Source organism: Lacerta agilis, chromosome 5 (assembly GCF_009819535.1).
Source record: "Lacerta agilis isolate rLacAgi1 chromosome 5, rLacAgi1.pri, whole genome shotgun sequence".
Taxonomy (NCBI): domain Eukaryota; kingdom Metazoa; phylum Chordata; class Lepidosauria; order Squamata; family Lacertidae; genus Lacerta; species Lacerta agilis.
Genome location: NC_046316.1, coordinates 81,315,088 through 81,331,059, shown reverse-complemented (window position 1 = coordinate 81,331,059; position 15,972 = coordinate 81,315,088). Strand labels below are relative to the sequence as shown.

The 15,972-nt window shown below is 46.3% G+C and overlaps 1 protein-coding gene across 1 annotated transcript in view; it reads left to right on the top strand.

The window, feature by feature from the left end:
- The first annotated feature begins 1,907 nt into the window (after positions 1–1,907).
- The window catches only part of SLC7A14 (solute carrier family 7 member 14), a 49,387-nt gene continuing 35,322 nt past the window's right edge, over positions 1,908–15,972 (top strand). The window contains exon 1 of the mRNA XM_033150648.1: positions 1,908–2,218. The gene's annotated coding sequence lies outside the window, so the exon portion shown is untranslated. The remainder of the gene's footprint in view (positions 2,219–15,972) is intronic.

The following is a 15,972-nucleotide window of genomic DNA, read 5'->3' as shown; positions in this document are numbered from 1 at the left end:
ACGGAAAAGAACCAGTCAGGTTTCTCAAGAAAGAGCATTCTGAATGTTGCTAAAAAGGCCCTACTCCCCCCCCCCTCCATCACCATCAAGCCTGGCATGCAGACAAATGTCTCCAGAGTGCTTACATGTCTAGTGTCTCTTATTCCCTGCCCCTGTGAACATTAAATGGGCTTTGTCATACATTGTTTGTGCATGACTAAATTAAGAAGGGATACAGTAAGCACCACCGAATGGCATTCAGAGATGGCATCAAAGGATCTGAGATATGGCAGCTGCATGTAAAACCAGAGATCAAACATTAAGTCTAGTTTATCATAGAATCATAGAATCTTAGAGTTCGAAGGGACCCTAGGGGGTATCTAGTCCAACACCCTGCAATGCTGGAATCTCAGCTAAAGCACCCATGACCTCTGTTGAAAAAAACCTCCAAGGAAGGAGAGTCCACCACCTCTCGTGAGAGTCTTTTCCACTGCTGAACAACTCTTACTGTCAGAAAGTTTTTCCGAATGTTTAGTCGGAATCTCCTTTCTTGCAACTTGAAGCCGGGCAGGAGAAAACAAGCATGCTCCCTCCTCCCTGTGACAGCCCTTAAGATATTTGAAGATGTCTGGAAGCCCTGGGGAGCTACTGCAAGTCAGTGTAGAGTAGACAATACTGCACTAGATGCGCCAATGATCGGACTCTGCAAAACACAGCCTCCTATATTCCTAATTCCCACACCTTTCCAGCAAAGACTGCATCACAAGTTAACTTCCAGCTGCTCTGTGGATGGCTGCCAGAAGAAGACACTGTGTGTATGCACGGAAGGGAGATATATTTTTTACTTTATGTTTCCCTGCTACTTTCCCTTGATTCTATAACTAGAGGATTGGTGGGGTTCCCACTCTGCCTCTGGTCAAGATATTCAAGCAGAGACTGGACAGCCATCTATTGAGAACAGTGGTAACATCCAGGTAGGACTTTGGGGCTGATCATTCATATTATTTATTTATTTACTTATTTGTAACCGACCCTTCATCATTTGGTCCCAGGGCAGTGATGTGTAACATGGAATGGCATCACAGCACCATCAGAAGAATGGAGCAGTGGCAGCACTTACGACCAATTGAAGAAAGTGAAGTAACACACATTTCCATTTAAAGACAAGTGCCCACCTTATTCTCCAAAGGATTAAGTCCAGAGTCTAACCTTCCCTAACTGCACCACTTGGTTGGTGATGCTCTCAACGCTGGCTTCAGAAAGCATGAAGGCGGGGGTTGGACTAGATGTTCTTCAAGGCCCCTCTCCAACTTTTCTTATGCTATCAAGCCATCATTGGGCAGGAGGAATGTGGGGCGAGGAGAGGGCAATCAGCAGGTGTAGAGAAAACACTTCATAGGAATGGATCGGTGGCTCCTTGTCAAAGTATTAGCACATGCACGCAGAGAGAAACCGCCTGGCTTCCACACAGACAAGATTACCCTATTAATTCCAGCACAAAGCGAGAGGTTGGCCAGGGGTAAGAGAGGGCCCGCTGGCTCCAGGGTGTGGTGGGGCTATTTCCGTGGGGGCCACGTTAACGCTGTCTGACTAACACGTGGTGGGGGAGGATGGTTGTCTTCGCAGCTCCTGCTGCTGGTGCTGCTGAGTGGATCACGTGGACACGGGAGGGAGGAGGAGAGAGAAAGAGAGAAAGAAAGAAAGAGAGAAAGAAGCGCTGAATAATTGAGGGCTGCAGCTATCCGCTGGCCTCCTGTCTGCAAGCCAGCAGCCCGCGGGAGCTGTCCTTGGTTCTGAAAGCAGCGCCGCGTCCCGGAGGTCTCCTGCCAGCGCCCCTGCGCAGGGCATCAGAGGCGCTCGCCTCAAAAGCCTGCAGCAGCCTCTCCTCTCCTTGGAACAACTCGGGAGTTAGCCCCGCTCCCTCCTCCTCCATCCCAGCTGGATCCTCCCACCCCGGGCTTGATTGGCAGCCGGGGAGAGAGGGGAGGGGGTGGATTCTGTGCATCTGAGCGACAGCCGGCCTCTCACCATCCTCCCCCCACCCCCTCCACCCCCGCTTGGGTCTCTCCAGGGAGGGAAGCCGCGGAGATCCTGGAGCGGCAGGTGCAGCCAGCCCCCTCCCTCAGCACCAGCCTCCTCCGGCATCCTCCACCGGGACCCCGCGCAGCTCCTGGACCACCCTCGCCGCCACCACCGCCGCCTCTCCAGCCCTGAGCTCATCCAGCAGCATCCGCGCGGGGTAAGCGATGGGGCTTTTCTCTCAGCTTCCATTTTACGCCCTCCATCCGGCTCTTCTCTCCCGCAGAGAGCCTGTTAAGGCGATTAATGGGGGTGGGGAGGGGGGTGGGCAGACATAGGGAGAGAAAGAAAGAAAGAAAGAAAGAAAGAAAGAAAGAAAGAAAGAAAGAAAGAAAGAAAGAAAGAAAGAAAGAAAGAAAGATTAAAGGTGATGCACCCACCCTATTAGTATTAGTTTTATTTTTGCCCTTTCCCTCATTCCAAATTTGGGACGCCCAAAGGGACACCACCATTGAATTGAGGCGTGGTGCAGAGTTCCCTACGGGATGCGGACCCCCGAGAGTTGAGTAGCTGCCTGTTTGGGCAGCCCAGGGTTCTGCTACATCCCCTTACTCCTTGGATGATGGAGAAGAGGGAAAGTATGAAAGAGGAAGCAGGAGCCACCTTCAGCTCCCTTCCCTTGCTTGGGATGTCTCCCATGTGGGTTCCAGGGAGGGTCTTTTATAAGTACTTTCTTGATGTTTGAGGAATGGGAGGAGTTTCACTGGGGCGAAGGGGTAAGAGGAGCGCCGCACACACTCCACCCATGGGTTAGAAGGGGATTTAGTCCGACTCCTTCCTCACTTGCAGGGGACTCCTGGCAATCTCTTCCTTCTGTCCTCTGCTCTTTAAAACTCCACTCATGGGCAGAGGCTCATTCAATGGACAATCGAGGGTGCTTCTGTACTTAACATCACCATTAGAAGCAGCAGCAATGCTTAGCATTTGTGTCGTCGTCCCCCGCCCCGAATATACAAATCGCTTTAGTTATATTATCTCTCACCATGATAATTGCAACCACTTTGTGAGGTGTAGTTTTTATTATATATCCCGTGTTGCAGGAAAAAGGATGTGCTTTGAAGCAGAGCGCATTGCCTAATCCTAGCAGCAGAGGTGAAAATTTGATTCCAGCTGGGGTTTCCCCAAGTTGCTGTTCAGTCTCGCCAGCTCCGTTTAGGGTGGTGGTGTTGTTGTTATTCCTGTTTCATAACTGAAGGGAGAAAGGGGCTATGATGGCTTCATATACACCGTCTCTGGCGTTCGTGAAAGTAGATGATAATATGCTGTCAGCAGGAAAGGTGGCGGGGAGGGTTGCAATGGTGTTTCCTCCCTCTGGGCAATGGAGAGGAATTCGCTGGAGAGGTTTGCCACTGTTCTTCCCCCAAGTGTCTTTCCGGCTACCCCCCCCCCCCATGCAAACACATGCACAGCAGGCAGGGACATGCTCCTTTGATTTCAAGTTGTAAACCCACTTTCTTTCACGGCCCATATCCAAAAAGTAGGGGCATAATTTTGAGGTCTACCTAACATCTTAACTCGAGGGATCTCAGAGGAGTCACCTCAGAGGGTGGGTGTTGTTGTTTTAAATTGTTGCTGGCCTGCATCGTAAACGAATCAGAGGGCACGAGGGATTTAAGACTGATGAGCTGAAGATTAATAGAAACTGAGAGTGAGAGACAGTGGAGTGAACGGATAAACACAGATGGATCACACAGAAATAATGCATCCTTCATGTGTCTCTGTCATCCCCACCCCACCCCAAAATCCTTCTATGTATCAGATTATGAAACAAACTGAAAAAGAGCAAAAGTAAGGAATGCTAGGGCAGATGGAAGCAGAGAATGTAGATGATGGCAAAATCATCAATATATTGAGAGGAAAAGAGTTGGGGTTGGGGAGAGATAAATAAGCAAAAGACAGAAGATTGCAGGTATCTGGGCTCAATCCATTAGATCTATCTTCTAGATTATTGGACAGGTCTGATGTTGGAAAGGACTGTACTGTATCTACCATTGCTATTATACAAGCTGTTGTTGTTAAAGGAGTTGAGGGTCCTCTTGCCAAAATCAGCTACAGATACTCAAAGCAAAAAAGGGAACAAAAGACTCTTCCCTATCCAAGAAAGCCTTTATGGTGGTACTGATAGATTTGTGAAACCTCCTGTAGTTTGCTCCAGAAGAGTCCCATTAACAGAACTCCAGAATAAATGTTTTGAATATAGACTCTTCTTCCTTTGGAGGTTTTAAAGCAGAGGTCGGGTGGCCATCTGTCATGGATGCTTTAATCAAGATTCCTGCATTGTAGGGGGTTGGACTAGATAGCCCTTGGAGGTCCCTTCCAACTCTACAATGCTATGATTGAAGTGTGACCACACAGGGTTTACATTTTAAGTATCTCATTTATATTTATTTTGTGTATTTCATTTATATTCCACCTTTCTTTTCTCAAGGTAGTATGCATGGTTCTCCCCCAGTCCTCAGTCCCCACAACAACCCTGTGAGGTAGGTTAGCCTGAGAGGCAATGACTAGTCCAAGGTCACCCAGTGAGCTTCATGGCTGAGTGGGGTTTAGATCCTAACCTCTACATCCTAACCTGGCTCTTTACGGTTGCGTAGAGTGATTATATTGGCCCCAACTATCATGTCTCACTTGGCTATCCCAGTTGATCTGCCTTATTCCAATCCCTAACCCCAAATTGGCTCCTATGCCTTTCAGAGCTGTATGGCATGGATAGGATGAACAGGTGCAGGACCTTCCACGACACAACTGTTGTGGATGAAAAACCCTCACCTGCTGAACTCATCTTCTCTGGCATGAAGCTAGTGGCGGTTCAGAAGTATCTTTCACTTGCTGGCTGTAAAAGATATTGCAAATACATGCAGCAATGTAATATATTACTGTGGTGATGTATGTTTGCAAGTCTGTGTGCTACATAGATACAATAGTAAGGGAACTGGGATTGGCTGCAGCTCTGCTTGAGGGTACCCTCAGTTGTATGTCCAATTTGCTACAACCTATTGTTTAAAATGGATTTTACTTACTGTCTCACCAGCACTCTTATAAGCCACCCAGCAAATGTGCTTGTGACTGCTTCACTTAGAAGTGAGGGCCAGATCTACCTCTGGGGTAAACTAAAAAAGGCAAATGGGGGGCCTTTTTATACAATATGGTTTTCACACAGAAAGCCTTAGTTATTAATTTATTGCATTTATGCATTGCTTACTACATAAGGTCTCAAAGGGGCTTACAACGGCAAAAGCATTCGTAACACAAAATGTAGAATACATCAAAAAGATAAAAGAACATCATTAACTAAAAGTGCTCGTTCTGCAATAATATAAAAAAAGGGCAAATCCTACCCCAGCCTGCTAAAAGATGAACACCTATGTAGGCTAGGGTATCTTCATACCATGTGACCCCAATTAAGAGCCTAATATGTGGAATGTAAGGAGAGTCAGGAATGTCTTTGGTTGGTTCCTAAGGATGGCACTAGGCACATCTCTCTGGGAAGAGCATTCCACAATCCGGGAGCCACTACTGAAAGTGCCTGTTCTTCTGTTACCACCCTCCACACACTCCTCAGGGGGTGCACATGATAACAACCACATGTATGCATGGCTTCACACATAATTACCTTTCTGAATATATTACCAAAGAACTTGCAATAGTCAAAAGCTTAGGTCAGGGATAGCCAATGTGGTTCCCTCCAGATGTTGGTGGACTACAATTCCCATCATCCCTGACTGCCTGGGGCTGATGAGAGTTGGAGTCCAGTACCATTTGGAAGGCACCATTTTGGCTATCTGGCTCAGATGGCTTTTTAAAAGGGTGAAACAAACTCATGGAGAATATGAACATGATAGGCAAATTAAGACTCCATGTTTAGAGGCAGCATACCTCTTAACAACATAAACTCTGAAACAGCAAAGGAGGACTGATGTCTTCACGCCCTGCTTGCAACCTTCCTGGAGGCATCTGGTTAGGCACAACTGGAATCAAATTGCTGGCTGGCAGAGCTTTGGTCTGACACAGCAAGGCTTCTCATTCTTATGTTGCATCATATAACCTAGATGTCACTTTCCAGATTATCAGCACCATTTCTGTCATCTAGTAGACAAGGCAGTTCTTTCGATTTACATTTCTGTCCCCTATTACTGTATTGGCAGTGCCTCTAATTGCTGTGTGTTGTTGCTTTGCTTTTGGAATTAGTGATTTGTTTAGTGATGTTGCCTCCAGTGTATGGTGCGTGGCTCCCCTTCCGATCAAATCACATTTCTTTATTTGTGCTTGTTTAAAACACCGTAAATGCAGTGCCATTTATCTGGGGTTTTATGGCACTCCATTCTTCCATGCTCACTTGCATCAGTGAATATGTTCTCCTGCACTTGTGCCTCTATGTCCCTCCATTGCATTTCCACTTCAGGCATTTTTCAGAAACGTGCATCTTGATTTAAGCCCTAACCCATTTTAAATTTTCTCTCTTTTTTTGCATCTTCAGTTATTGAAGCACTCAGGCTCTCCTATGCTCCTTAACCTCCACTGCCCATACCCTTAGTCAGTTTATTTATATACTGCGTATTCCACTAACACATTTGTTCTCTAAGTGGTTCACAGAAAACAGCCAAAATACAGTAGCGCAATAACTACAATACATACTTAACTATGGCATAGTGCTTAGCTATGGACATGGAATGACATGGAGGCACAAAGTGGTCAGAAATCTGCTCAGCATTTAGGAGAAGGGTTGTTGTTCAATGGCAGGGCATATGCAGAAGGTCCCATGTTCAGCACTAGCACCTCTAGATAGGGTAAGGAAAGATCCTTGCCTGCAGACCCAAAGAACTGCAGCTGCCAATCAGCATGGTCCATAAATGGAAAGCTTGTGGCCCCTCCAGCTGTTGTTGAACTATAGCTTCCATCATTCCTGACCATTGGCTATTCTGGCTGGGCCTGAGCCATAGCTTACCCATCCCTAGTACTGATCTAGACGAGTCAATGATTTGGTAAAAGGCAGCTTCATAGTGTTCCTCTGCTGGGAGCAGAACATCTAAATTTAGTTTATCAGAGACAATAAAATGTTGTTAACATCAAATATGTCATATGTCAGGAGTTGAGCATAGGCAGAAACCCCTTGCTTTGGGCTTATGTTAAATCAAAGCTAGTAGCAGTGATGTAAAAGATGCATGTGTGTGCCCAGATGAATGGATGAATGGTAGGGTAGGATATCAAAATGCAGAGGTGCTGTCCTAGGTGCTGAAGTTCCAATTATCATAACTGTACCATAGAGCCAGAATATATACTGTATTGATACTGAATGTTTTAGAAGAATAGTTAAGTATTGGGATAGTAACTGTGTGGGATCTGCTACTGTTTATTTCCAATTTCTGCCATTCAAGGTTTTTGGATTCCTGCACCAGGCAGTTCATGCTGAGCATTCCTCTGTACCACAGGCTAGTCTCATGTTCTGTTTGGCCATTCCACCTCCTGTGATAAGCCTATGTGTACTTGAAGAGCTACAGTTTTAAGTGGCTTGGGCAAAAGGTCTGCCACTCAATCTTAGCTGAAATGTAAACACAAGCAGACAGTGGCAAGCTATGCTCAGACACCTTCATTGGTGGAGCCATCTGATGAGCAAGTGATATATGTCTTCTGCAGATGCTGGTTTGAGTCCCTGGTGGACTACTTCTGCCAAATGGGAGGCTGTGCCTTTGGTGCTGACTTAGAAAGGGGATTAGATAATAGGTCTATCAATAGACGTTAGGCATGACACATGTGATGTGCAACAAAATGAGGCAGCAGATCACTAGCCCCCAAGAGGAGAAACCTGGGAGTTTAACATAGTTGTATCTGGGCAGTAAAATAGGTCCTCTCTCTGCCCCTCTAACAAGGGGGTCCCTGAAGCAATCTCACCAGAACATCAGTTACTATTAACACCCAGAGGCAGCATGACTGCTGTTAGGCAGCAAGAACATGGGAGAGCTGTCGGCTTCTTACTTTGTTTTTGCAGACTTTCTGAAGGCAGCTGGTTGACCACTGTGGGATACAAAACTCTGGGCTGCACATATCTTTTGCTTCTTGCAGCAAAGATTCTGCTTATGATCTTACAAACTTAGCAAATGCTAATTCAAACAAGGCAATTTTTTATTTATTTTTTTAATTTAATTTTATTTTGTTAAGGCAAATTGAGGACATTTGCATGGTAGGAGCAAGCCCTACCCTCTGGACCTACTCCAGAACTCTAAAGGAACTTAATTACTAGGAAACCTTCTCCCACCATTATATGTAGTTAAAACACAGTATTGGCCGAGGAAAGGTTAGCTATCGAAATAAAGCCATTTATCAATAATTATCTATAGCGATTTACCAGTAAGTTCCAGGTTGTTGTCAGTGGCACTATATTCCACTCATAATATGGTCTGTTTTTGAATTTTCTCAAAGAAGAAAAAAAGAGCAACGGTCTCATTAATTTTAAATGGCATGCAATGTGTCAGCGACATTTTGGATATATATCACTTTTTCATGATCAAGGCAGCAAATTCATCTTAAAAGCAATGTGAATTTGAACAAAAAACCAATGCAGCATTCTTTTAACTATTTTTTTAAGCACTTTTTTGCATGAATTAGCCTGTATGAATTGGTATGATCTCAGAACCCTTTTAAAAATCTGGACGAAGCTGCAGCACTCTCAGAGAGGCACACTGGGTCTCGGTCAGATTGAAGAATATGAGCTGCCTTACCCAAATGATGATCTAGCAAAGAGGTTTGAATTCCTCCTGGGTCTCAGGGTCCCTTGTGACCCTAAAACTGCTAGCAATGGGAGCTGCTGCTGTGCTTATTTCCCTTCATGCTGTTCCTGTAATGTCAGAAGCCCAAAGTCACATGGAAGGACCAATGCCATAGATTCTACTGGCATACATTTTTAATACAACATACATATTTTATTCACACAACTTGGAACTTCTGACAAAAGCGGATTGCTACAGCTGCAACATGTGGAGCATAAATTGTACAACACCCTTCTACTTAAGAGTCACAGAATCTTAGAGCTGTAGAATTGAAAGGGATCCCAAGGGTAATCTAGTCTAACCCCCTGCAATGCAGTAATCTCAACTAAAGCACCCATGACAGATGGCCATCCAACCTCTGCTTTAAAACCTCCAAGGAAGAAGAGTCCATCACCTCCCGACAGTTCCACTGTCGAACAGCTCTTGCTGTCAGAAAGTTCTTCCTGATATTTAGTCAGAATCTCCTTTCTAGTAATGTTAAGCCATTGGTTTGGGTCCCCTACCCTCCTGAGCAGGAGAAAACAAGCTTTCTCCACCTTCCATGTGACAGCCCTTTAGATATTTGAAGATGGCTATCATATCTCCTCTCAATCTCCTCTGCTCCATATCCCTGGTTGGAACCAGAACTGGAGTCCAAATTTGTAAGTAGCTCCATCATTGAGTAGCAAAACACGTGTGTGTGTGTCTTTCATGCAGACGTTCCCAAGTTCAGTCTTCAATTAGAAGTGGCAGGTGGTATGAAAAACCTTTGCTTGAGTTCCTGCTGCAGATTAGAGTCTACAATACAGGACCAGTTGGGCAAATAATTTGACTTGTTATAATGGAGTTCCCTAAGAGCCTCTGTGGTGTCAACAAATCTAGTATTAGCAAGCCAAGAAAGGCAAATTGCCCAGGCAAGAAAGAAGCAATAATTTAAAAAAACCTTAGACCGAGTATCCACCCACCAGTTGCTGCATCAGCTCACATACCTGTCAAAGTTGTGGTGTCTTGTGGGAGACATGCATTGTCTAAGAAGGGCCTGAAGTGTTTCTCTAGGCTTATGGCCTTCAAAGTTGATCTGAAAACGTAATTGCGTAACATCCTTTTCTCTCTGAAGTTTTGATTTAATTTATTTAGGCTTTCATCTCAAGCTCTCAGGGGCTCTCTGTAAATATTTATGATGTTATGCAAAAGAGGAAGAAGCTGGATTTCTCTCCTCAAATTGCACACAGTCTAAAGCAGCTTTCCCCCCCAACTTGCCCCTAGCCAGATGAACCACAACTGGCTGGGGCTACTGAGAGTTGTTCTCCAAAATGTCTAGCAGGCACCTGGTTGGGGAAGGTTCATCTAAAGTCTGTATCTATTTATGAATTGCTGATGTGATTCATAAAACCAGTGTCTTAAATGCATGTCAGTATCAGTCCTGACAAGGCTCAAAGTGGGAGAGAAAATTACGTGAAATGGTCATTGTTTTAAGCATTCTAAAATGCCATCTTTGAGCTTTGGCCAAAACATGAGCACCACTCTTTAAAGTGATCTCTGGCACATTTCCAAATGCAGAACAAGTGTAGGATCAGTATCCAATACAAGTGCTTTTTAGCCTATAATTTATACGTTGTCAATTAAAAGATAACAAAAAAAACCCAAAAAACCCAGAACGGAAAATAACAATTCTGTGATTTCCATTTTCCCCGTACTTAATGTGGGCATAGGCTACATTAGAGCATTTCTAAGGACATCATTTCTGCTAAATTGGTTTTATTCCAGTAAACAACAAATGGCTGCCAATTTATTTATTTTTTGAAAATGACTCCCACAATGCTTATGACATGAGCTCTCTGCATGGGGGGGGGCGAGGAGTGAGGATGATGCATACATGTTTGCAGGGCCGTCTTAAGGAGATCGGCCACCGCAGCACGGCAATCCCTCCGGTGCCCCCAGCGTGCCGCCTCTCCGCCGCCTCCCTCCCACGCTTGCCGCCCCTTGGGAGGGTGGGTGGGTGAGAGGGGGATGAGGGGCGTGGCGCTGGAGCGGCGCGGGGCTCTGCGCGCCCTTCCAGTGCTCCCGGGACGGGAGGCGAGGGCGGCCAGCTCTTAGGTTCCCCTAAGGGACGCGCGGCGCGCGGCTGCCTTCCCTGCGAACCATTGCTTTTACTGTGCCGCCTTTCACTCCCCGCAGAAAAGTTCACCCGTGCGGCAAAGCGGCCCTGAGTTGGGAGGCGCCGTTCCGGACGAGTTTGATGCCAGGATCTCTGGAGCGAGTCCTCCTCCGGGGGTGCCGCCTCTCCGCCGCCTCCCGCGCTTGCCACCCCTGGGGGGGTGAGCGGGGGATGAGGGGCATGGCGCTGGAGCGGCGCGGGGCTCTGCGCGCCCTTCCAGTGCTCCTGGGATGGGAGGCGAGGGCGGGCGGCTCGCAGCGCAGCGGCTGCACCGCTGGCGCGCAAGCGCCCGGCCAACAGCTCGCCCGTGGGGGGCGGGGGCGGGTTGGGGAGGGGGGTGGCCAGTATGCCAGTGGGCTCGCGGGGGCGCCCCTGGGGGGCCCAGCGCCCTGGCGCGTTGTGCCACTAGCCCCTATGGATGAAACGGCCCTGCATGTTTGTTTTTTCACCGCTCTTCCAAAATACGGCTTGTGACCAGAAGCTTGACAAAAGCTTTTACAGCAATCTGAGCCTTTGGTTCTTATTGCTGTACCCAGACCCCTTTTCAGGCATCTTCTTGGGCTGGCCCTACTGGCAAGAGGCTCAGTGCCACTGACCGTAATATTATTGAATGCTGCCATGGTACAGCCTGGTACATATGCTTGAACTTTCATGCAAAGCCACTGGAGCTTGAGAAAACTGACATAGCTACGCCTTCTGATGCTTTCGTTGCTGCCACCCAACAACAACAGTGTGGTGCAATGGGAGTGATATTCTCCAGCAGAAGTCATTGGCTACCTCTTTCCTTTCCACTTCCTGCCTGATCTGTCCTTTCTCTTATCGCCCACCAATGCATCCCATAGCTTCTCAGAAGCAGACACACAAGCAGAACCATTTTGTCTGCTCACACTTGAGGTCTTCCAGACCTCTCTTGAGCAGCCACCAAGAGGGAGCATTTGTCTACAACCAACAGTACCGGTTATCTTGCCCGTAACTCATTTCAGGTACTTTTATGGAGCAAGGAACTCCAGACACCTGTACCTTTCATCTCCTGGAAGCAGCAAAAGCCTTCTGAGAAACAGTGGAGTAGGCAGGAGAAGGTTGAGAGCCAGAGAAGGACCAAATGGGAAGCATCTCTTCAGCTTCTGCATTCTCTGCCTCTTGCTGAGTAAGGGTCCCCACTCATGGGTCTCTTGCCTTACTTCTATCCTGGAGCTGTGCTTGCCATGCCTTCAAAATCCTGAGGTGATAACCACATCCCTCTTATTGGTTGTGTATTCCTAAGAGCTGGATTTGTTACGGCCCAGTTTTGGAAAGATTTGGAAGGGACATCCTTATCAAATTGGCTTAATAGGGTTTGGCAATTGACCAACAAAATACAGCTAGCTAGGTTCTAGATTCAGGTAGGTAGCCGTGTTAGTCTGATGCAGTCAAAATATAGTTTAAAAATTAAAAAATTGTCCAGTAGCACCTTAGAGACCAACTAAGTTTGTTCTTGGTGTAAGCTTTCGTGTGCATGCACACTTCTTCAGATACCAGCTAGGTGACAGACTCATTTCCAGCTGATTGGTACTGCTTTATTGATTACATGAATAAGAAGGGGGCAGGGACCTGAACTTTCACAGGCACACCCCCCCCCCTTGTCTAGGTTAAATCATATTCTATGCTTTAGACCGCTGACTGTGTATTCTTATGTTGCACTTTCACTGTTTACCTTAGGATTTCTTTTAAGGCACGGATGCTGTTTTCAAAAAACCCCAATAAACCTCAGACATCTGGTTGGCATGCCATATTTGATCAACTGCGTATTTTAAAACTCCTTCAAATAACATGCTTCCATGCATGCTTAAAAACAAGCACACCTAGAATATATGGAATCTCAGCTTTCTCATTACTTTACTACGCAATTTTGCAAGTGCAGATCCCCTCAGTTGGTAGAGCGGGAGACTCTTAATCTCAGGGTAATGAGTTTGAGTCCCACATTGGGCCAAAGATTCCTGCATTGCAGGGGGTTGGACTAGATGACCCTCATGGTCCCTTCAATTCTATGATTCTACCATAACTAGCATTCAGAAATGTGGAACCACCACCTGCATTCTGAAGTGCTGGAGTACATTCTACCAATTTACAAGTCTACCACCTCATCTCACTGCATGCACCTTGAGCCACTGAGAGTAGAAACAAATGATTAGAATGGACTTCCTCAGAATAGGGCCCTCTGGAGGGTTTTGGACTACAATTCCCATCAGGCCAAGCTGATGTTTCTGGATGCTCACATGCAGAAACACAAAGAGGATGGTCACCCCAGTTTACCAACAGCATATTTATTCCCTGAACCTTGTTGTTGTTCAGTCGTTCAGTCGTGTCCGACTCTTCATGACCCCATGGACCAGAGCACGCCAGGCACGCCTATCCTTCATTGCCTCTCGCAGTTTGGCCAAACTCATGTTGGTAGCTTCGAGAACACTGTCCAACCATCTCATCCTCTGTCGTCCCCTTCTCCTTGTGCCCTCCATCTTTCCCAACACCAGGGTCTTTTCCAGGGAGTCTTCTCTTCTCATGAGGTGGCCAAAGTATTGGATTCTCAGCTTCAGGATATGTCCTTCTAGTGAGCACTCAGGGCTGATTTCCTTGAGAATGGATAGGTTTGATCTTCTTGCAGTCCATGGGACTCTCAAGAGTCTCCTCCAGCACCATAATTCAAAAGCATCAATTCTTCGGCGATCAGCCTTCTTTATGGTCCAGCTCTCACTTCCGTACATTACTACTGGGAACCTTATGTTGAACCTTATGTTGCCAAAATAGCACCATCCATTCACAAGAGAAATGTATCAGCAGGCTTGGGAGATGTTTGCAGGTGCATACAATGTTCTTTGAGGGAAAAACCTTAAAGGGGAATGTTGATGGGCTGGGCCACAAAGCAACCCAGTGAGAACTGAGCATGCTCAGTGGCCACAGAATGCTGAGTGACTGATGGGAAGGGGGCATGGAAAATGTGGCTGGCGAGGGGAATGGAGTGGGATCCTGGGCAGCAACATTTTGTTGGAGGCTGCACTTGCAGATATATTAACAGATTTTTTGCAGGCCCCCACTTACAGATATATTAAGAGTCCTCTGCTTCCAGCTGCAGTCTGCAGCGGTCCAGACCAGCAACTGATTTGGTTCTGCTCTCTGAGTAATCGCTCCAGCAGAAGCTACTACTATTTTACGCCATGGTGGCTGAGAAGGGGAGGGAAATGAGTCAGCGTTAGAAACATCACAGCCTCGTAAACGATTACTAATTCATGAAGGCTGAGGCACAACTGATAGTGGCAGCCAGCTTGCTGCTACAATTTTCGTAGCTGGTCTGTCTCCTTGCCTGCCACTCAGCTATGTGGTTTTTCGTTGCAGCCCTAAACCAGGGTGTTAGGTGGGTCCCTGCTGTCCCTTAACCTGCCTCTTATTTTGTGCTTCATAAAGTCTCTGGAATAGAGCGTCGCCGCTGGATCTCCCCCCCCCCCAGCATTTGTAGAAAATAAAAACAGCGAGTGGGGAATCCTGTCGGAAGGACTCTAAGCAGATCACGTGGCTCCTGTTTTCTTCTCCTTTTATGTGATTATATCAATAATTTACTGAGCTCTATAATACTATAAATTAAGTCAACGGGACAGGCTGTTAAGAAAGAAGCAGGTATTGCAGTGGCATGACTCAAGCAAGGATCCCACCCCCACCCCACCCCGCACCTACTCATTTTAATTCATTTACATCTACAAAATTACAGAGTCAGGCAGGTTTTTTACAACCCTAGCAGGAAAGTGGATGATTGCTGGGATAAACAGGATTGTGGAATTAATGTGTCAGTGCATAGAGGTGCTGGGGGACAATGTGGCATTGCTGAAAAGAAAAGAAATCTATGCAGAGGTGCATGGGAATAATACAGATCTAGGCTAAATACTGGCAGGGGATCTAGAATTCTGTTTAGCCCAACAGAAATTAGGTTTTGAATAATGGTTTGTAAATCAGCATACTTTACTCTGTGGGCAAAAATAAATAAATGCTGTGGCTAGAAGCGTTGATATCAAGCATGGGAGCCTGAGGGCCATATTTATTCATGGGGAAGTTTCTGGGGGCCACCTGTCATTGGTGGGCTGAGGAAAGGATGAGGATCTTTTCTTTATACAATAGGATACATTCTAGGCATGCAAAAGTTAGAGGTTGTACACACACACACACACACACACACTCCTTTCCATCCTCCACCCAGGCAGACAGTATCACAGTTGAAGACCACATTCCAGTCTGGCAGAAGCATTTGAGACAGGTAGGGAGCAGGGCTGACGGTCCATGAACAAAAGGAAAGAAATAGGAAGTCTATAGTCTTAGGAAGCTGAGTTCTGCATTCTGTATTGTGCTTTTTACATTTCCAGCATTTGCACACAATTGCAGGATGTTCACGTTCCTTTCATATTCTTTCATCCTGCCTTACTTTGGCTCATGAAATCGCCTGCTTTCTCTGGCCCCTTGCTTTGATCAATGGGCCAAGGAAAACAGAGAAGTGGAGCAGCGAGCTGCAATCCTTCATAGCTGTATAACCAGTGGGAGACCTTGATCTTGCATTAATCAGACCACACAGCTCACAGAAGTAAGGTGTAGTTCATTTGCGGGGAGGGAACAAAAATCGCATTTGAAAGACAAATGTGCTTGCCGCTTGGAGAGTCTCAGCTGTGTTCTTTGTGTTAAATCATCATAGGAAATGCTGGGAGGCTACTGAAAGGAGGAACTTTTATTAAGGAAGGAAGAAAACAAACCTCTTATCTAGGTGATCTGTGACAAAAGGTCTGAAAATGAAAGATGTCACAATTCAAACCTGCCTTTGCTGAAAATGAAAAAAATAACAATTTCAGCATTAACTTGAGCAAGCAGCACAAAAGAGGCACTGCAGGGGAGAGGAGCCAAAGCTTCCTGGTAGGAGGGCCGGCCCTGCTATTAGGGAGATGGAAATGGCCACTTCAAGGCAGCTAATTTGGGACTTCATTATTATTGTAATTTGAGTGC